This window comes from Piliocolobus tephrosceles, chromosome 9 (genome assembly GCF_002776525.5).
Source record: "Piliocolobus tephrosceles isolate RC106 chromosome 9, ASM277652v3, whole genome shotgun sequence".
Taxonomy (NCBI): domain Eukaryota; kingdom Metazoa; phylum Chordata; class Mammalia; order Primates; family Cercopithecidae; genus Piliocolobus; species Piliocolobus tephrosceles.
The window spans coordinates 111,020,497-111,043,925 of record NC_045442.1 but is presented as its reverse complement, the minus strand read 5'-3'; the positions used below and the strand labels follow the sequence as shown (position 1 = coordinate 111,043,925).

General features: G+C 40.6%; 1 pseudogene; it reads left to right on the top strand.

Moving 5' to 3' along the window:
• Window positions 1-7,024: 7,024 nt before the first annotated feature.
• LOC111549961 overlaps window positions 7,025-23,429 on the top strand; it is a 53,815-nt pseudogene continuing 37,410 nt past the window's right edge.

Genomic DNA, 23,429 nt, shown 5'->3' with positions numbered 1-23,429 from the left:
TTGGTACTTAAGGCCAACCAAGCAGCTCAGACAGCACAGTCCACTCAACGCTAACTTTATTCGCTATATTGACGATCTGCTCTGTCCTGTAATATAGCACATTGGATCAATCTTTCGCTATCTTGTTGCTGACTTAAGGAGGCTGCTATTGTTACAATATCCAGAGATTTCAAGTTCTAACCATTGTGGGGTCTTTGTTGGGTTTTCAATTTCTCCTCTCTCCACCCCTGCCCCCATCTGTGGTCATCTAAGTTAGCAATACGATTTATTTTGGTCATTTAAATTTTTTCTACCTTTGTTTTATTTCTTCCCAAATGTATTTGAAAATGAATGATCTGTATAGCTGATTTTCTGACTACATATATAGTTGCGATTTTTATTTGCTCTTCAAACTATTAAAACATTTTTGTCCTTATTAGGTTTTTTGGGCAGATAGTGCAAGGTCTGTGGTGTTACCTTTTATATACTCCTATTACCTTTTGTTTGTGAAGGATTTTACATTTTACAGAGCACTTTGATTCATCTCCCTATTTGTTCATTTATTTAACTGCTCAATTCACTGAAATATTTATTGAACACCTACTGGAACCAAGTGACTGTGCTAGTAATTTGTGATATACAGTAGTGAGAGTCTAGGCATGTAACTGATCATTATAATACAATAAAATCTCTGAACCAGATTTTACAAGAAGATAGGATCAATAACACTCTATCAGTTTTCAACTCTGTTCTACTTCAAAAGGGAGCTAGAAAGTATTTGCCTGAAGAATGTATCTGAAACATAATACATCCCTGCATGTCTGTGTTTGCTCTGTTAGAAAGGACCTGTTCGTTTTATTTGTGTGAAGAAAAGTTACTCAAAATTCTCCCTGACCTAGGAATACTTTCTAGTTCACTGCAGTCTTACTGACCAGATGCAACAATTGAAGTGTGATTTCTCGAACCAATATTTCTATTGGGTTTTGAATTATTAATATCACTACTTTGAGGTATTCAAAAACACCAGTGTATCCAAAAAGCATTTGCACTTTAGGTGTGTGTGGTGGTTACGTCATTTATTAGACCATCCCAGACATAAGACAATCAGGGAAATCAAAAACTCCAGCCTCAAATGTGTCTATAATTTCCTGTTCTACCACTGTCATATCATAACATGGCATTACTTCTTAAGGTTTTGATTAAGTTGATCTTCTAGCCTCAACTTAAATTGTAATACATCTGCCTAATTATTGCCTGGAATAACTTTTCAACCATCCCATGCCCACTGCTCTCGCAATGATTATTGCAGAGAAGTAAGATGGTAATTATTCAAATAAAAATCACATAACTTCTGGAATCAGTTTTTCCTAACAACTTTATGGAATACATCATCATTGGCTTCTTCATGATATATTTATTATGAGTGACCAAATTATGCCTAGAGGAGCAAAATGCTCAAAATTTGTTATTATAGGTTAATTTCCAGCTCACTGTTGACACTAAAAGATTCCGTGTTACTTTAAATCCAGGACAAAAGACTGGAAAAAAATTAAATGTAAGTCATAAACTGATATTCATCTTTTCCTAGTTTCTAAGGCTTATTAACATTTGCAAATTACTCAGTAAATGTCTTTCATAATGGAATAATATAAAAACTTTTGATTTGGCAGATAGTGATATTTTCTTTATTTTCATTCTGGTTGAAAAAAATCTCAATGAGTTCTCTTCATTACACCAGAATTTTGATTTTTAACAGCAGTCTCTCTTTTTCCCAGCATTACAAATATGTATGTCTATATATTCATGACCAAAGTATCGCTTACTGACCATGCAGCTGTAAACCTTCTGTGCCTATCAAACAAATACATAGCATGAAACTAATTTTAGAAGTTTCATGGGGGAATTGTAGGGGGAAGTACAAACCTAAGAGTGAGTGAATGGAGATGATTCATAGGAAAAAAAAAATCTAAATGTGCTATTAGGTAGAGTTATTAACTTCTTTTTGTTGCTATTGTTTGAGATGGAGTTTCGCTCTTGCTACCCAGGCTGGAGTGCAATGGCATGATTTCAACTCACCGCAACCTCCGCGTCCCAGGTTCAAGCGATCCTCCTGCCTCAGCCGCCCGAGTAGCTGAGATTACAGGCATACGCCACCACACCTGGCTAATTTTGTATTTTTAGTAGAGATGGGGTTTCTTCATGCTGGTCGGGCTGGTCCCCAGCTCCCGACCTCAGGTGATCCACCCACCTCGGCCTCCCAAAGTGCTGGAATTACAGGCCTGACCCACCGTGCCCAGCCAAGTTATTAACTTCTTAAGAGCAATGTGCAAATAAATATTCATTGATGACCAGTTTAAATTTAGGTCACTCAGACATCCAGACACTGGGGCACATGTTCTGCAAGTGATGCTGAGACCCCTGACGTAGAGAAATCAAAGGATATGCCCAATTAGTCTAAAATGCAGCCATCACCCCCCATACCTCTTCTATGGCATTCATCCTAACATCATGGAGGCCTTTGTCCTCGAGAATTACATGACTTGCCCTACAGAATTAGTGAATGACCAGAAAGAGACTTTCCATTTATCTTCCTTTGACTTAAAAGGCATGAAAATAAGGCAAAATAAATAAATAAAATAATTTTCCTGAGGAAAGGATAAGAGATGGCACTTTCCTTTCTGGGCTCAGAGCTGGATTTCTCTGAGGTTTGACCATCTCAGGACTCAGACAGACTCAAGTGCTATTTTCTGGACATTTCTGGTGAAACCTCAGCCACCATGTTCAAGGTGGTTTGAGTGAAAACATACTCAGATTGTCACATTTATAGTAGGGGAAAAAAAACTCAAATTAAGCACCCTGCAGCACGCTACTCTGAAAATAGCATTAAGCAACATCAGAGCTTCACTTGCAAAGAAATGTTAAAATCGTTTTAGGGAAATCAGTGAAGTCTCTTTAGAAACAGACATCTTGTGTACGGCATAACCCAGTCTTGGGGCCCTCATGGAGAAGAAGGGGAAGTCTTTTCATTGGTTGGTCAAAACAAATCTCTGATTTGCCTGATTTGAGGCATTTGAACAATGCCTGGAGAGTACATTATTTTCAGGGGAAAAAAAGGAGAGTCTTTTTTATGTGCCAGCTGGGATCATGGGAACTGCGAATGCCAGGAATTTACTACTGTTTCTGGTAATTCTGTTTGTAGTCATTTGAAATGTTGAAGTGTGAAGAGAGAAGAAGTTGGGCACTTTTGCGGGGGGGGGGGGGGGGCTTTCCATATTTTATGCCAGTTGCACCAGCATGCAGAATATTTGTAACGCATTTCAAAGTGGATATAATTGTACCCTTTGTCAGAATCACAAAGCTCACTGCAGTGCTGCTACAAGAGAACGCTGAGGAAAATCTGACCCTGTGAACTCAGTCAACCCCAAACAAAAAGAATGACTATGTGTGTGAGCGCAGCACATGGCCAGTTCATTTCTCACTGTTTTGGAAAGTCCTGTGTGCCAAACCAAGGACGTGTCTTTCAGGTGAAGGTTAATTTTCCAAAGCTTGTTAAAATAGAACTTGGAAAACCAAGCATTTTGAATTTATTCCAGTCCTCTGGGCATCATTCCTATTTCTTCTGCCATGTCAAGGAGAAATTCCAAGCCTGCATTCTGTTATGCTAAAATAACAAGCCCATACTTCCTGATGACCTTCTGTTGAATGTACCTGAGCCTGCAAATGTAAAAATGATTGTATCTGAATTTGCACTAATGGTGTCTGAGAGCAAAAAGAGTGTGACCTCTGTTGGAAACCTTTGTTCAAATTCAGTAATTCAGAGATGCTACATACTTCTGCAAGCTTCCTGATTATGTTCACTGTAATATTAATGACCTAAGTTTGAATGCATTTCCTTACAGTACATTAATTTGACATCCATCTTTTACCTGGGGATTATTACGATTGCAATAATTCATTAATGTTTTCTTCACATAGCTTCTTAAACCAAGTTTTTCTGCAACTCTTTCAGTTCTGCTTACAGTGTGTGGGAAATCTGATTTTTTTCCCCCTAGTAATAGTTTGATAAGAAATTTAGTGTATTGACTGCCTCAGTGACACAATTCATCTGTAAAGGTGTGGAAGCTGGTGGGGACCAAATGTTACCTGTGTTTTCGCTGTTGATTGCTATTTTCAGAAGTGAACCATGTTTTTCACTTACAGTAGGAGTCAACAAATTTGGGATTTTAGAAGGGGGAGAAGGGAACTATTTGTGTAATACTGCTGTCATATTTGACTACATATTAAAAACAATAAATGAGCATTTTGTTTTAATTTCTTAAATACCTTGTCTTTCAACATACTTTTTATTTCCTTTCTTCCATTAGTGTTCAAAAGGTTCTACCCATTGTGGAAGAAATTCTGTGTGCAGAATTCAGAGGCGCAAGGCTGATGGCAATATAAAAAATTATTTTGCTTCTAAACCCACCCGGATATGGAAACTGATATTAGCTAGAGTGAGCTGTAGAAAACAAAGATTTCAGGATTGCACAGTGTGTGGGCAATGGGGTGGAGACTTCTTCCCCTATTCCCAACCACAGTGCCCAAATGTTCAAGTCTCCTGGATCAGACAGATGGGATTTTAGCTGCTGCTTTAAATCCTAGTGCTGGAATAAGTCAAGGTGCTTCAGTTCAGCTCTTGCCTCTGTCACTAATCTTGCTTTATGAACTCCTTTGATTTTCTGAATAAGTTCCAGAAGGTTCTCTATTATTCTATTCTTCTTCCAAACTGAAAATGATTGTATCTAATTCTCAGGATATTTTGGATGTGTGCCTCAGGTAATTTATGTGGAATGTGTAAAGTGAGATGTTTCCAATTCTGAATATTCCTTCCCTGTTTCCCAGTCGTCCACTCTTGGACTACCTTTATAACAACACCGAGTACGTACAGACCCGAACTCACGCCCAAGAAGCACACACAATGACTGGAGCTGTCGGGAATTCCAGTCAGTGGCATTCCCTGAGCAATGGCTCTGTAAAATTCAATTATAATTTTTTAAGAATCATACCTCTGTATAGATCTTTTGGACTGTATTGATTAAACTTTGATATTGTGGAGTAAATTCAGAAGTGCAATTTTAAATGGTGTGAATTGTCTTTATGATGCCAAAAAAAGAAAAATTTTTAATATGAATCATGCAATCTTCCCTAACAATGGAAAAACATTAGGCCAATGCTTTTAAAAATGACTTGGTGTGTACCATTTCTTCAAATAAGTCAGTAGAAATTTATTCAGATATATGTTAAAGAAAAATATGCTAATCACAATCACACAACTCTAAAATCAGCTGTAGATCAATGTCTTATAAATAAAGAGAACAGATCTTTTCCTCATAGGTTCTCTCTTCCAAAGCACTATTTTTAGAATCAGAGTCTTCTGATACGCAGTTTGAAATTTTTCTCCTTCAGTTTATTTTATTAAACACTTATTAAATAACTACTGTGTGCTATGTTCCCAAGTGTCAGTGTTCTTGACACCAGGGTTACAAAAAACAAAACCAAACAAAAACCAACAATGTTTTTGTTGATTTTTCTTTTCTTTTCTTTCTTTCTTTATTTATTTTATGTTTTATCTTATCTTTTTTTGAGACAGGGTCTTGCTCTGTTGCCCAGGCTAGGGTACAGTGGTATGATCCTGGCTCACTGCAGCCTCGACTTCCCAAGCTCAGGTGTTCCTCCCACCTCAGTCTCCTGAGTAGCTGAAACCACAGGCATGTACCTGGCTAGCTAAAATAAATATTTTTTTGTAGAGACAGTGTTCGGCCACGTTGCTCAGGATGTATGAGACTCCTGAGCTCACCTGATCCTCCCGTCCCAGCCTCCCAAAGTGCTGCGATTACAGGTGTGAGCCACCGTGCTCAGCCAGAGTCTCTGCTTTTGGTTAGCCTTCAGTGCATTCAGGGAGACAAACATTTAAATAAATATGGCAAACCAAAGACTGTAGGTCCCAGGATAGAAATTTTACATAATGCAATGAAATGGCAGAGGAGGGAAGAGTTAATTCTGGGTGGAAAAGGCCAGGAGCTTTCATGAAACAAGTGGTATTTGAACTTGGTCTTGAAGGGTGAGTAGGCCTTCCCCAGGCAACGACCCATGCTTACCAGGGAGTAGGTAGACTAGGAGCTAATGGACCGGCTGTGTCAGAGGGATCCAAAAGGCAGGCAAGAGAGGAAGGCTGGCGAGTCACTGAGGCCAGAGAATTAGACCCTCGATGGCTTCCATGACTTTAGAGATGGCCTTCTAAGCACAGATGCACTTGATAACTTTGAAGAACCCCAACTATTTCAGAAAGATCACCTCATAAGCACCATAATGGATGAATTGCACAGGAAAAAGTTGGGAGGCCGTTCTGGACACAACTGCTCAAATCCAGCTACTGCTTCCTGAGGACCATCCCTTCCTAGTTCTCTGATTTTCCTCTTCATGTCTTCAGTCCTCTATTAATAAAAACCCATGCCCATCAGGACATGTGCACTGCCTTTCTCCCCTCGCAGTCACCCCTTCCAGCGAAATATATATTCCCTTTTCCCCAAAGTCATGGCACAACACAACTGGACAGATTTTCATGTGAAATCAGCCAGATTTGCCCAGGTTTACTTATCTCTTTATGCAAGAACTCCCTTTTTCATTTTTAAACACCCAAGGCAACCCAGACAAGCAGCACAGCCTGAGGGGGAGATTAACTTTCCTCCAGATGATGGTAAAACAGGAAAATGACATATCTCATCAATTTCCCTCTGGTCATTCCAGACATCTTATTAATTAAATCACTTGCAATTTGGGTGGAGAGGTTTGAATTTAAGGTGTGGTTCCTGAAATCACCTAAAAATTTATTTCATTTTTTTAAATATTAGCACTTAACCCATTCATTTGTCCTCAGAATTAATGACTTGGCAAATGCTCATTCAGGAGTGTCTAGGGTTATTACAAAGCTTAGAAAACCTGCAGCCAAGAAAGGAGTTGAAAAGGTCAAATAGCTCCCATTGAAGTGCATGGTGAAGTCTCCACCATGGAGACACTCAAATGTCTGTTAAGGGGAGAACTAAACTTCAGAGGGGAGCTGAATGTCAAGATTGACAGGAATGAAAGACAAAATCTCCAAGATTTTAGGCAGTCCACAGTCTGCAGCCAGAGGATTTCAAAGGGTGAATGCAAAGTGCTTTTGGATAACTTGACAGTACATTGAAGTGTTTCAGAGCTCTCTGAGGAGGCAGATAAATACCTGATTTAGTCATCAGGGAAATATGAAGATGTCAGTCATAAAGGAAACTGATTGGCTCCCATGACCTTGGTTCTGTGTTTAAAGATAACAGCCCTGCGAGGTCCAAGTCCATTCACGCTGCAAGGGAGCTTGGTTTGTGCCTTGGAGATGTCAAGAGCTGGTGGAAGAACAGAAACCAACCAGTTTGTTATATGGTAGGCCTCCCATTTATGGGGAACCAGATTTCATATGTGCACTTCACTGCCATGGAGTGTAGCATAAATACAGGAAGGAGGAGGAGAATGTAAAAATTGAGAAAAGCTAGAGGTGCAGACAGGAAGCTACTACTTCAGTTGGTGCCTGTTTTCCTGCTCCAGGCAGTGGGCATGTTAATAACTATCATCTACACATCTGCTTCTCCAAGTCGAAAGGTTGGACAATTGTAAATTTTGGAAATTTTAAAAATGTGTCAAAGAGAGAAAATCCAATGAGAGTCTCCTAAGAGTCTGCAACTTCAGGACAGGTAGACCCCAGCCTCCACCCGGTAATGCACCTGTTATTTTCCGTGAATTGCTATCACTTTCAAGACACACAGATGTACTTGGCCTCCCAAAGTAAATACACTTTAGAAATGCCAGCATCTCTTGATAAATGTTAATTGACCCCTTTTTAATGTGTATTATTCTAATGGCTTCAGCAAACTTTACTTAAAGCCTTTGGTTGTCTACCAAATATTCCCCTGACATTTTTTTATGGCAAACTTTACAAACATGTGGGGGTTGCAGAATCATGTTCAGCTTTCTTTCCAGAATTTCTTTGTACAATTGCAATTTAGCTTTCTTTCCAAATGGATTCACTGTGGCGTGAGACTTGATAGAATGTGAAGCAAATTCTCCTCCTGGAATTTGGCTGTAAGCCTAGAGGATGGGCTGCATAAATTATTCTAAATGCCATAGAATCTTGCATGTTATTTCTTTCTAGATTGTTTTAAATCTGCATCAAGATGCCTGGAAGTGAGACACTAAACAAGCAACAGCTCACTGCACAAAAGAGAAATAGTGACTTGCAAAAAAATAATAATAATAAATGAAACATCCTTTTTGTAAAATGCTGTCACTTGGAATTTAATTAAATGTCATCTTCTTGAGGAAATGTATGTTATTTGAACTAGGCCAGATCCCAGCAGGTTAAACAGCAACAGGGTAAATAAGAAAGGAACACCCCTGTTAGAGAGAAAAGTTAAACTGAGGTTGTTGAGATCACAGGAGACTCCTCAGTCACCTATGAAGCAATAAACTCCAGCAGAAGGGGCGTGTTCCTAGAGTGGGGAAGGCATCCATGTGGATTATCATTTTAATGTTAAAATTTTATTTTAAGTTCAGGATGTGCGGGTTTGTTACATAGGTAAACATGTGCCAAGGTGTGTGCTGCACCTATCAACCCATCACCTTGGTATTAAGCCCAGCATGCATTAGCTATTTTTCCTGATGCTGTCCCTCCCCTGACCCTCCTTCAGCAGGTCCCAGTGTGTGTCATTCCCCTCTCTGTGTCTATGTGTTCTCGTTGTTCAGCTCCCACTTATAAGTGAGAACATGTGGTGTTTGGTTTTCTGTTCCTGCATTAGTTTGCTGAGGATAATGGCTTCCAGCTCCATCTATGTCCCTGCAAAGGACATGATCTCATTTCTTTTTATGGCTGCATAGTATTCTGTGGTGTATATGTCACATGTGGATTTTCTATTGTTTTGCTTCATGAGCTGATGTGAAGCTTTATTAAGGCACTAGGATGAGAGATCATTTACTTCAGATACACTGCTGCAGTCAGATTCATTTCCTTGTCATAAAATCACAACAAATACCTAACCTGGCAGTTGTCATCCAGAGACAGGAAAACGCTCAGCTCACCTCTAAAACTGGAAGAAAGGTCCACTGCAAACTTCTCTCTGCCTCTCTCATAAGGATCAAACCAAGACCCCTGGATTATTAAGAATCCGGTCAAAGTGCATCTGCACTCATGGATACATATATCAGTTTCTTGAGAAAAATTCTCTCTCTGCCAATAATACATCAGACCATGGGATACCTGCCCATGTAACAGTTATGGAAACAAGGCCAGGCGTCATGGCTCACACCTTCATCCCAGAACTTCGGGAGGCTGAGACAGGCAGATCACTTGAGGTCAAGAGTTTCAGATCAGCCTGGTCACAACATGATGAAACCCCATCTCTACTAAAAATACAAAAATTAGCCAGGCTTGGTGGCACACGTCTATAATCCCAGCTACTCAGGAGGCTGAAGTAGGAGAATTGCTTGAACCCAGGAGGTGGAGGTTGCAGTGAGCCGAGATCACACCACTGCACTCCAGCCTGGGCAGCAAGATGAGACTCCGTCTTTAAAAAAAAAAAAAAAAAAAAAAATACAGAAACAAACTTTGTGACATCCTACATGTGACTTCTCAAAGCCCAGGCTACTTCATCTATAAAGTAAGGACAAAAATAGTACCTGATTCCTAGAATTATTATGACAAGTGAATGGTCTAAAATATTTAGCTTAGTGTTCTGCCGTTAAACCCAAGAACAGTTTGCTATGCAACGATTATTGTTGCCAATGAAAGATCCGTTGATTTTGGTAGCAAGAATGCTGTCTTAGTCCTTGAGGAGATAAATTGAAGGCAAAAAAGCCGAGAGGAACAATTAACTGGATGAACAGATTGCAAAATAAGCAATTCCAACTAGAAATTGCATAGGAGGAAGACCATTTCCCCTACAGTCTTGTTACTCATTCTCCCTCAAGCCTCATTTCTTTCTAGCATTTATGTCAGTATTTTTCATTGCCCATTCTAAAATATAAAAAAGCAAAAAGAAGGGAATTTCAAACATCAAGTGATTAAAAAAATTAAAAATTAAATACCAAAACCCAAGTCTATATTAAGAACAGATAGTGGGTTACGGAATTTAAGGAGGTAACTGCCTTCTATGTTCTTCATTCATTTGTTAATTTATGTACGGTTTTACAGAAAAATCAAATAAGGCTGCTGAGTGTTATTTTGAAAACTATTTTTATATTTCTGTATCTAATTTCCATGTTAGCAAAATGAGGAAAATTGTTCTGACATCTCAAAGTCGTTTAAAAGAGAATTCATAAGTATAAGATGTTTTAAGCATATGCAAACAAACTTTATACGGATAGCCTAGGTCACAGATTCTAGCTTCTGAACTTGTTTACCCACAGACTGTTTCTGACACCAAATGTGTGGTGGGTTTTTCCCACACCAGCCAATTCTCCAGTTTTCCAAACAACTGGATTTCCTACCATCCACTCAACTCCACTAACTACCCAGGGCAAGCAGAGACCCCAGGGGTGAAGAATTCAGTCTCACAGGACCGCCCCCACCATTTCAGATGCCAAAAGCAAGTCTCGGGCCACCCGTATTTCTAGCTGACCAGGTAAAATTTGCAGAACCCCACGACACCCTTTTCAGTCCCAGTAATTTGCTAGAATAGCTCACAGATCTCAGGAAAACCATTCACTCACTGTCACCAGTTTATTGCAAAGGATATAACTCAGGAAGAGCCAAATGGAAGAGAGGCATAGGGTAAGATATGGGGGAGGGCACGGGGCTCCCACGCCCTCTCTCGGTGCTCCACCCTCCCAGCACCTCCATGTGTTCCCCATCTGGATGCAGGGATTCTTATGGAGGTCTCATTACAGCGGCATGATTGATTAGTCATTGATCATTGGTGATTGATTGATTAGCTAGCCCCTCTCCCCTCCTGGAGGTTGTGAGGTGGAGCTCAAAGTATAACCCTCTAATCTGCCCCCATCCTGAAACTACCTAGGAGCCCAACAAGAGTCACTTCTTTAGAACAAAAGAAGTTCCCACCACTTGGGAAATTCCAAGGGATTTAGGAGTTCTGTGTCAGGAACCTGGACAAAGACCAACTGTGTGACACTAAGTGTGTCACACAACGCTGTGAGTCAGGGATCTTTGCCATCCCTCTCCTTCTGTGACATGTGCTCTTGCTTACAACAATAGGAATGCACCTGGACCAGGTGTGATGGTTCACACCTGCAACCCCAGCACTTGGGGATACTGAGGCGGGAGGATTGCTTGAGGCCAGCCTGTGCAACACAGTGAGACCCTATCTCTACAAAAAATTAGGAAATTAGCTGACTGTGGTGGTGCTGGCCTGTAGCCCCAGCTACTCAGGAGCCTGATGCAGGAGGATTGCTTGAGCCATGAAGTGCCAGACTAACAGACTAAAGTGAACTATTATTGCACCACTGCACTACAGCTTGGGTGACAAGCAAGACACTGTCTCAAAAAAAAACAAGAAAAGAAAAAGAAAGTATCTGCCCAGATACTCCCATCATTCCTGAAGCAACTCCAAGCAGATGTCTCTGTAATGTGATAGTAAATTCACCTGGGAAGAGCAAACAAAACAAATTCATTTATTCAATACATGTTTGTTGATCACCTTCCAACATCCAAGTACCATTTTACATGCTGGAAGTAGAGTGATGTATTTATTTCACAAATAGTGTTGTTTTGTGCTAGGCATTGGTCTAAGCACTTTACAGATATTAGTTATTGAATTCTCTTATCATCCTTGTGAGGCAGGTGCTCTTACTGTCACTATGTTGCAGAAGAGAAAAGCAGTTACTTAGTGGTTGAGCTACTGATCCACGGCCACACAGCAAGGAAGAAGCAGAGACCAAATACAAACCTGGAGACTTTGCTCTTGGCCACTATTCTGGGCTGTCTTTGGAACAAAACAGTAAACAAACAAACAAACAAATGAAAAAACCAGCATAAATCCCTGCCCTCATGAGTTTATATTATAGTGAGGAGCTACAATCAGTTATCTAAGTAATATCTATGTATACATATAGTAAGTTAGAAAATGAATGCTATGTAGAAAAACAAAAGAGAGGAATGATCATGAATGAGAAGCAGATTTCTCTTTGTAAGTGGGTAATCAGGAAAGGGAACATTTGAGCACTGACCTAAGAGTATTTCAGACAAAGGGAGCAGCAAGTAGAAAGACCATGCAGTGGAAGCCTTCCAGCACTTTCAGGAAGCAGCTCGGATGTCACTGTGGCTGGTGAGGAATGAGTTAAGGAGAGTCCTATAGAGGTCAGAGAGAAAATGCGACCGTGTGTTTCTGAGAAAGATGGAATACCAGTGGGGAGTTCAGAGCAGTCCAGGGAGAAGATCTGACTTCCTACTGCAAAGGATTACTCTGACTTCTGAGCAGGACAAAGGAAGAAATAGGAGACCAATTAGGAGGAAGCAGCTGTCATCCAATGTCCTATAACAGGGACCTACCATACCAGTCCATGGCTTAGGAACTGGGCCACACAGCAGGAGGTGAGTGGCAGGTGAGCAAACAAAGCTTTATCAGTATTTACAGCCACTCCCCATCACTCACATTACCATCTGAGCTCTACCTCCTGTCAGACCTGCAGTGGCATTAGATTCTCATAGGTGGGCAAACCCTATTATGAAATGTGCATGTCAGGGATCTAGGTTGCGTGCTCTTTATGAGAATCTAATGCCTGATGATCTGTCACTGTCTCCCATCACCCCCGGATGGGACCATCTAGTTGCAGGAAAACATACTCAGGGCTCCCACTAATTCTACATCATGATGGGTTGTATAATTATTTCATTATATATTACAATGCAATAATAACAGAAAGAAAGTACACAATAAATGTAATGAGCTTCAATAATCTTGAAACCATCCCTCCACCCCTGTCCGTGGAAAAATTATCTTCCATGAGACTGGTCTCTGGTGCCAAAAACGTAGGGGACTGCTGTCTTATAAGATGTGAAGGTTCTTGATGGTAAGAGACACAACACAATGACAATATGACAGAAGGCAGAACTCTCTGCCACTTACAGCTCACAAGGAGAGGAGGCTGCCAGGCAGGGCCACACAGGGCTGCACCCCAGAGAAAGCAACAGCAAGCTGACAATGGAGGGGATAGTTTACATGTGCCAAGTGGGGTAAGAATGGCTAGGGTTCTGGGCTCCCTGTGGATGGGTCAACTCGAATATGGTGGAGGACTCTGGAACATAGAGGCTGCCCCTACTTGTCAGGCAAGTGGCTCGGGGCAATTAAGGTGAATGTATAGTAGTTTGAATGTGAGCCCAGGCAGGGAAGTGGTTGCAGCATAGACTTAATTGGCTATTCAAGAAGGGAACAGACCAGCCTCCAGCAAGGACCTCAAAACTTGGTTAAGATGTAAAACAAAAAACATAAATAAACTACATATATTACAATGAAGTAATGAAGATGGTGAATATTGGTCCGATGGTGGTTCTATCTGAAGCAAGAGCCAACACTGTTTGCTGATGGGTTAGATACGGGTTGTGTGAGAAAGAGGAGTCCATAGGATCTCCAAGTTGAGGCCCTGGGTCTGGATGGCAATTGCCGCTAACAAAGATGAGTAAGACCACAAAATGAACAAGTTTGTAAGGAAAAGTTAGAAGTTTAGTTTAGAACATTTGGTGTTTGAAATGTCTTTTTTAAAATATAAGATATTTAAGTAAACTTGTTGAGCAGAAGATAAATTTATGGCTCTGAAGTTCAAAAGAGATGTCTGGACTGGAGATATAAATTTGGGGGTGTTTGACATAAATACGGTATCTAAAGCCATGGGACCCAGTGAGATCATCAGAGAAGTGAATGTAGATAAAGAAAAATATGTGGCCTACTGACTGCATTTTGGGGCAGTCCAACATGAAGAACTTCAGCCAAGGAGGAAGAAACAGTAGAAGGAAAAGAAAAGTGGTGGAGTAGAGGGTTTAGGATCCGAGTGAGCAAAGTATTTCAAGGATATAGAAATGTTCAGACTCGCTGACAACTAAATAGGTATATTGACAATGACAATAAGACGCTCTTGACCATCAAATTAGGAAGTCATTTACAAAACAGACATTTCATGTTGTCAAGGGTGCCATGCAGCACTTGTACCAATTTACACCACATTTAGGAAAAAAACTGGATAGAACTTTCTGGAAAGCAAGTTAACATTATATAAAAGGAAAATCTATACAAAGTCTGCACACTGACATTCAGCGGTTCCTCTTCTAGGAATCTACCCTGAAGAAATAAGCAGAAACATGGACAAAGTTTTATACAAACAGATGTTCTGTGATTTGTTACGTAACAAATCATTCCAAAACTATTTATACTAATGAACAACTAAGAAAAAAATCAGTTTTGAACAAGGAAAATTGTTCAATAAATTATGAGCCTCGTACTAAGAGGATTGTGTAGCCCAGAAAAATCATGGTTCAAAAGTATATTTAATGACCTGTGAAAGTCCTCATGATACTACATTCATTGAGGAAAACAAGGTATTGCTTTTCTTTCTCAGTTATAACAAAACTAATAATTACCACTTATTAGACACCTACTGTGTGCAAGACACTGTGCTAATCGTTTATATGTGTTATTTTTAATTCTATACTATAAGTATGATGAGAAGGCAGAGACTCAGAAAGTTGTTTTGATCATACTGTGTTTGATATTAACACATTTGGGATCTGAAGGAAACATACAACATACACAGAAGGAAATCTGATGGCCTATCCTAAAAACTCCTATGTTCCTAAAGAAGTGTTCATGACCCACTACAGAAATATAATACAAACTGTGAGTTCATGATTCTTCTTTTTCTAAAGAGGGATTCTAAGAATTACAACAAAACATAGAAGTAAGCACTGATTTCTTCCTGTAGAATTCATTTTCTCATAATTTCATAATTCTAACCACTCACCTATAAACATAAGGATCACTATAGAAACCTCTAGCACTGCCAGATGCAGTTGATGCCTGAACAACTTGGGGGTCACGGGCACTGACGTCCTCAGAGTTGATGATCTGCTTATAACTTTTGATTTCTCAGAACTTAACTACTAATAATCTACTGTTGATCAGAAGCCTTGCCAATAACATTAACAGCTGATTAACACATAAACTAGTATCTACATATATTTTATCCACTCATGACAAACCTAAATTTTCTCCTAAATTTTTCTATATTTCTAGACTATGTGTCCTGTCTGCCAGCTTATTTCAAATGTAACATTTCTAAAGAAATGTTCCAATATATTTATTGAAAAAAATCCACGTACAAGTGGACCCACACAGTTCAAGCCCTTGTTGTTCAAGGGCCAACTGTATTTTTTTATTTCTTCAGCAGTGGAGTTAATTTGTTGTGAGGCAAAAGGAGGAGTTAAAATACTTCTGGAAAATGTATTTTGAAGATGAACAGTGCTTACCTTTCCAACACAATATCTTCCCCCTTCATTCTGTAACACATATTTTTCAAAGAGGTTCTTAAGGAATGAAAATTAATGTGCTTAGCATTCTAATGTATTCATGAATGTATTTCATGATGGCATACTATGTGCAGACACTCTGCTAGTTCTTTGAGATGTGGTTGGAGGACACTTGAGGAGACTGCATTATAACCTAAGTCATACATAGTTTCTGTTGCAGATAAGCTCACTATCTGGAGGAGAAGACAAACACATCACACATACATGCAATACAGGTAACAAAATGGAGTTCACTGCTTCCTGACGGTTATCAGCAAAGTAAAAAAGACAGCATTCTAAGCAGAAAGCAGCAAGATCAAAAAATGAAATGTGGCAGCCCTAAAGTGGGCTAGATATAGCAAGTAGTTCAGCATGGCAGGAATGGAGCTGTGCATAGGGTTAAAATTACAGTTAATATAAAGGTTATTAAACTCGGCCAGGTGCGCTGGCTCACTCCTGTAATCCCAGTACTTTGGGAGGCTGAGGTGGGTGGATCACAAGGTCAGGAGTTCAAGACCATCCTGGCCAACATGGTAAAACCCCGTCTCTACTAAAGATACAAAGAATTAGCTGGGCGTGGTGGCACGCACCTGTAATCCCAGGTACTCAGGAGGCTGAGGCAGCAGAATTGCTTGAACTGGGAGGTGGAGGTTGCAGTGAGCTGAGATTGCACCACTCGACTCCAGCCTGGGTGACAGAGTGAGACTCTGTCTCAAAAAACAAATTAAAAAATGAAAAAATAAGATTATTAAACTCTTTTTGTGCCTGGAAACTAGGAAGGCACTGAAAGATTTTATTGGGAAAAAATCATCAAAGTTCTATCTTAGTTGTGTGTCTATGACAGTGGTGTTCAGCAGGCAGCATAGAATGCAAGAAACTTAGGTCAGTGTTCAGAAGCACAGGCTGCTTGGATTCAAGTACTAAAGCTGTATGACTTCAGCAAGATGCTTACTTCTTTGTGCCTCCATTTCCTCATTTAGAAGAATGATACAAAACCAGGCAGATTCAAATTTAGAGAGCTGATGTTAACAATGCATACCTCATAATATCAGTATGAGGATTAAATCTGAAATAGACATAGTGCTTAGAACAGAGACAGCCATATACAATGCATTCAATAAAAGTTAGCTATCATTACATGTCTTTAGAAATCTGTAGCAGCTAGCTATTGTTATATAACAAATCATTCCAAAACTTGATGACTTAAAGCAGTCATTTATTTGTTCATGATTCTTCAGGTCAGCAATTTAGTCTGGGCTCAGCTGGGCAGTTTTTCTGATCTAGCCAGGCTAGGTTTGTTTGTATGCCTGAAGTCAGCTGTGTACTCAGCTGTTCTACACAATCTTCCAACTTCCAGCAGGCTGGCCAAGTCTTGTTTTCATGGCAGTGACGGAGTTTTAATAGGAAGAATTTAAGACCAAGGAGGTTTTAGACTTAGCTTGGAAATTACACACCATTATTTCTGCCACATCTTGTGGGCCAAAGCAAATTACAAAACCAGGCAAATTCAAAGAGGAGAAAAACAGACTTTACCATTTGATGGAAGGAGCAGCCAAGCCATGCTACAAAAAGCGAGGAGACAGGGAAAAGTAAAGGATTGTGGCCATTTTAGCAATCTACCACAAGGTCTGAAGCTCAGGATTAAGACTGAGATTGTTGATACTGATTCAGCAGTCATCATCTGTAAATAAATGATAGTAAAATCTTGAAGCGGATAAGCTCATTAAGAGAGCTCTTCTCATCATGAGAAAGAAAAAAAGAGGATTCAAGGCAAAACTCTTATAACATCAATTGTTAAGACTGGGCAGAGGAACAGAGAGCACAATGGGCCCTGAGCGAGGTTGAACACAAACATGGAGAAGGTAACAGCCAATGCGATGAGAATAATGAGGATTTAAGAAGTAATCTTTGGATTTAGCAGCAACCTTAAGTGGGTTTGCCCATGGTGGAAGTCAGCATTTCGCAAACTGAAGAATGCATGGGAAATGAGCAGACCTAACTGGAAACAGTTTGGTGATATCAAGGAGGTGAAAGATACCATTGTACCTGGAGGAAGATGTGGAGTCCAGGAAGGGATTTTTGTTTATGTGTTTATTTTCCTTTTTGTTTTTTTAGGATGGGGGTCATTTAAGCTTTTAAATTCTAATTAATATGGAGTGAGGAGAGAGTAAAAGTTTAAAATTTCAGGAAAGTAGAAATAAGTGAGCCAGTGAAGGCAGAAGGAAATGTGATAGAGCTAAGGAAAATATGAACAAATATAGAAATAAGTTTGTTGGTTTTGTGGCAGTGGCAGGGGGCTTGTGGAGTCCTCATTGAATGGATCCTACTTCCTCTGAGAAGAAGAGGATGAGAGCACATTCTACACCTCAGAGGAAATGTGGCTCAGTGGGAGGTTTCCAGGGCAAGGTTGATGAAGCTGTGATGGAAACAGGAGATAATTTAGGGAATCATCAAGGTCTGTCAGGTATCATGGCAAGGTCAGGTGACACTGGGTCCCAGGATATGGAGAGGCCCCAGTATGCATCACTGAGGGATTTTTCCCCCAGAAGTAATAAACTAAGGTGTTGGTATGGATAAGATAGAGAATTGGACAGCTTCAGAGTTGGAATATTTTTTTCCCCCTGGTAAATGGAACAGAAAACCAACTGAGCCAAGCATAATTGAAGTGACAGGTAAACTGAGCTACAGTGCAAAAAAACAGTAAAGACAGCAGGGGATTGAGGACAAGAAAGCAGCATAACATCAAGGAGCTGAATAGTCTGTAAGATCAAGAACAAATGCAGTGACAGTGACTAAATGATGGAACTAGAAGAGTGTGTCACAGTCAGGGAGAAGAATGTATGAAGTTAACTTTTCAAGGTGAAGGTATCTCAGATTATAACAAGACCTAGGGTGTGGTTGTGACAAAGTTGAAATAGGTGGATGTTTACTAAAGGTGGGAAGGTCCAGACAAAGAGACTCACACACTGAAAGGGTCACCATGCCCTAAAGTCACCAGACAATAGTGGTATTGAGGAGAAAAGAGGCACATGAATGAATCTTGTGCCAAAGTCTTCAGTGTTTTGGCGATGGCAGTGGGTTTGGGGTGGGAGTTTAACAGCTAACCAGTAGATGAGAGTGTGAAAGTCATCAGAATGAAAATGGAGTCACCAATGTTAAGAAAATTCTGTCAAATAGAGCTAGGGAAGGCCAGAAAGAGAGGGTTCTCAGGCTTGTATACTTGATAAAAAAACAATCACAAAAGACTGCAAAAACCACAATCTTGTGCCAAGGCCATCACAATCTTACACAAAACTCACTTCTGCAAGGACATCTGCCCAGCAATTGCCTGTCCAACCTTGGACAAAAACCTTGTTATTGATCTTAGTAGTAAAGGATCATTATTTCAAAACACATGGCTTATGCACATAGATTGCTCTGGTATGTGTATTCCCATTGCAATGCTCTATTCCCAGATAAACATAATTTTCTTTTAGAGAGCCTCTCTTTGTTTATTATTTAGGTTGACAATAGTAGCAAGCATGGATAGAGGGTGGTAGAACTGGCTATATGATGCTATCAAGAAACAGGGTTGAGCTAGGTGTGATGGTGCATGCCTGCAGTCCCAGCTACTTGGAAGGCTCAGATGGGAGGATCACTTGAGCCTAGGAATTTGAGGCCAGCCTGTGCAAAATAGAGAGACCCTGTCTTTAACAAAAGAAAGAAACAGTATTTATGAGAGAATGAATTCCCTCTTTCATGAAAAAATTACAAATGAACAAACTTAAACCTGGCAGGGGACATGCCTATCCATTTGGTAAATAATAAAAGACTAATGTTCATTTTGGGTGCAGGTGTGAGAAAATGGGCACACTGACTCACTGCTGGTGGGCATAGATCTTGTTATAATTTTTTATTCATCACATAATTATTTATTTACAAAGCACCATTAGAAACCTAGACATTTACTTACTCTGAATTAGTGCAGAGAAAATTCACTTTGATGTAAAACTCCTAAATCTGGCTTTAAAAGGTTCAAACCCTAGAATTGGTCCAGTTTTGTACAGTTGCTGTATTAGTCTGTTATCACACTGCTATTAAGAAATGCCTGAGACTGGGTAATTTATAAAGGGAAGAGGTTTAACTGACTCACAGTTCTGCAGGCTTAACAGGAAGCATGGCTAGAAGGCCTCAGAAAACTTATGATCATGGCAGAAGTTAAAGGGGAAGCAAATCACATCTTACATGGTGGCAGGTGAGAGAGAGTGAACAAGGAAGTGCCACATTTTAAAGCCATCAACTCTCTTGAGAACTTATTTACTATCATGAGAACAGCATGGGGGATACCACCTCCCATGGTCCAATCACCTCCAATCAGGTCCCTCCCTCAATACGTGGGGATTACAATTCAAGATAAGATTTGGGTGGGGACACAGAGTCAAACCATTCCACCCCTGGCCTGTCCCAAATCTCATCCTTTTCACATTTCAAAATCAATCATGCCTTCCCAACAGTCCCCCAAAGTTTTAACTCATTAATCTAAAAGTCCAAGTCCAAAGTCTCATCTGAGACAAGGCAAGTTCCTTCTTCCTATAAGCTATGAAATCAAAAACAAGTTACTTATTTGCAAGATACAATTTGGGTATAGGCATTGGATAAATGCTCCCATTCCAAATGAGAGAAATTGGCCAAAACAAAGGGGCTACAGCCCCGATGCAAGTACAAAATCCAGTGGGGCAGTCATAAAATCTTAAAGCTCCAAAATAATCTCTTTGACTCCATGTCTCACATCCAGGCCATGCTGATGCAAGGGGTGGGCTCCCAAGGCCTTGGGTAGCTTGGCCCCTGTGGCTTTGCAGGGTTCAGCCCCCATGGCTGCTCTCATGGTCTGAGAGTGCATTGAGTGCCTGTGGCTTTTCCAGGCACATAGTACAAGCTGTAAGTGAATCTATTCTGAGGTCTGGAGGACAGTGGCCTTCTTCTCACAACTCCACTAGGCAGTGCCCCAGTGGGGATAATGTGTGTGGGGGTCCAAACTCACATTTCCTTCCTGCACTTCCCTAGCAGAAGTTATCTTTCAGGGCTCTGCCCCTATAGCAGACTTCTGCCTGGACATCCAGGCATTTCCATACATCCTCTGAAATCTAGGTAGAGGTTCCCAAAGCTCAACTCTTGTCTTCTGCGCACCTTCAGGCCCAATACCACATGGAAGCCACCAAGGCTTGAGTTTTGCATCCTCTGAAGCAATGGCCTGAGCTGTACCTTGGCCTCCTTTTAGCCACAGCTAGAGCTGGAGGGGCTGGGACACAGTGCTACTCAGCCTAGACTTCATTGTTCACATCTCTATCTGCATTTTGGTCAAGACCATTCAACAAGTTTCTAGGAAGTCCCAAACTTTATCACATCTTCCTGTCTTCTTCTGAGCCCTCGAAACTGTTCCAACCTCTGCCTGTTACTCAGTTCCAAAGTTGCTTCTACGTTTTAAGGTTATCTTTATAGCAGTGCCCCACTACCTTGGTATTAAATCTCTGTATTAATTCATTTTTACACTTCTATAAAGAAATGCCTATGACTGGGTAATTTATAAAGGAAAAAAGGTTTAATTGACTCACAGTTCCACAGGCTTAACAGGAAGCATGGCTCAGAGGCCTCAGGAAACTTACACTCATGGCAGAAGGTGAAGGGGAAGCAAAGGACATCTTACATGACATATGACATAAGGGGAGAGAGAGGAGAGAGCGAACAAGAAAGTGCCACACTTTAAAGCCATCAGCTCTCAAGAGAATTCACTCACTGTCATGAGGACAGCATGGGGGAAACTTCCCCTGTGATCTAATTGCCTCCCACTAGGTCCCTCTCTCAACACCTAGGGATTACAATTCGAGATGAGATTTGGGTGGGACACAGAGCGAAACCATATTAGTTGCCATCAGTGCCATTAATTGAAGATGATTTCTAGAGTGTTTGTTGTCAGGATTCCTGGATACACTGACCAGGACTCTCTCCACAGCCGAACTAAATCTAAACATTTTCTAGCCATAATCTCACAGTGCCATTTCACTCCCCCTGAAAACACCATTGCTAACTTGTTGAAAGTTCTGCCTGATAAAATGGCAGCACTCTTAAGGAGATGGAGGTAGACCCCTTATTAGTCCCATGATCTTCCCTATAACCAGTGTCAGAAGTGCTGAAGGAGGTTCTCCTGTGTCAGCAGCAGCATTACCATACACACAAGGGTAATGTGGGATTGTCATCCCTTTCCCTTTACTTTTAAATGCTGGTCACCTCCCTAACACATGTGTACATCCAGTCAATAAAACCTTAATCCTGTCACTTTCCTGCATGTATATGATGTGCTTATTACTAAACTGTGTGCTGGGGATAAAGTGGCAACCAAACCTGAACCAGCCTCTACCCCAATGCAGTCCACAGTCTAATGTAAGGAGCAGCTTTTAAACAGATGATTAAACAAATCACCCTATACATAAACATATGCAAAAAACTGGTAAGAGCTATGGAGGACAAGTACAAGTTTCTAAGGCAGCATTTAACAGAAGACTCCATCCTAGTCTGGAAGTCAGAAAGGTTTCAACAACAACAAAATGACATTTGAGGTAACATTCGAAAGATGAGTTTGGGGAAGAACTTTCCAGACAGAAAACCCAAATATGGGAAGACTCTGAGGCAGGTTGAAATATTGCATATTCCAGGATCAAGAATAAGGTCATCCTTGCTGAAGTCCAGAGAGAAACAAGGCTAGAGGTGGGGAATCTGAATGGATTAATGATAGATTCCAGACTGTGTGGAGCCTTCCAATCCTAAAATCTTTTACATCTGCTATTCACACCCACCCCCAGCTTTAACTTCCTATTTGGATTGGATAAATCCTAGTCACCTTCAGATCTCAACCTTAGCTGGGAAGACTTCCCTGATGCACACATTAAACATACTCCTTCAGCTGTTCCTCCTGTTTTTTATTTCCTCCCTCAAAACAATCACCTCGTGTAATTTCAATTATTCATTCACATCTGCCTTCCACCAGATTCTGAGCTCCATCAGAGCCGGGTGTGAATCTGTCTTTTTCACTGCTTTCTACAGAACTTAGCACAGTGCCAGGAACAAAAACGAATATGTTGAAAGAATAAGTGTCTTGCCGCGTGCAAACTGTCCCTGATACTGCATTTCTTGTTTCAAGCTAAACTGAAAGAATAGTCAAAATGGGATGTTTGTCACGAGAAATACATTGACAACTCTGTAAGAAAAAAAGAAAAGGTGTTTCTGCCTTAATCACACATTATCAAACTAGGTATCATGTTACTTATTCAAATAACAGCTTCTCTGGATAAAATTCTGAAGCCCGAAGCCCGTGTCAAAACAGAAGCAACAGAGCCAAGCATCTGCTCTCTCTTCTGGCTCACCAGCTTCATTGCCCATGGAGGACTGACCTCCTCCATCAACATCTCAGGTCTTATGGTTAAAAAGCTCTGGAAAGTTGTTGACCTTGTTGCCTATTGATCAAGAGGTATCTCCGGCTGTGACATGGGATATACCATGGTCCTTGTTTGGTCCTAGTTTGGGTTCCCTGAAAGACAAATTTGACATGGGTTTAAGAGCAAGAAGTTTATTTGGGAGATAATCCTAGGAAACACCATGAGAAAGTAGGGAAATAAGGCAGGGAAAGAAAGCAAGCCAAGAAAATATGTGATAAAACGCAGTTACTGCCATGAGCTCAACTCCACTGAGGATTCACTGAGAAACTGTGCGGGACTCGTCTTGGAGCTGCCCCAGTGTTGGGCAAAGAAGCTGAGGTAGTTGCCACCCAGAAGGTAGTGGTAGTTACCACCTTGGTGAGGTAGTTACCACCCAGACTCATTTGTGGGTGGTCATTCCTTAGCATTTC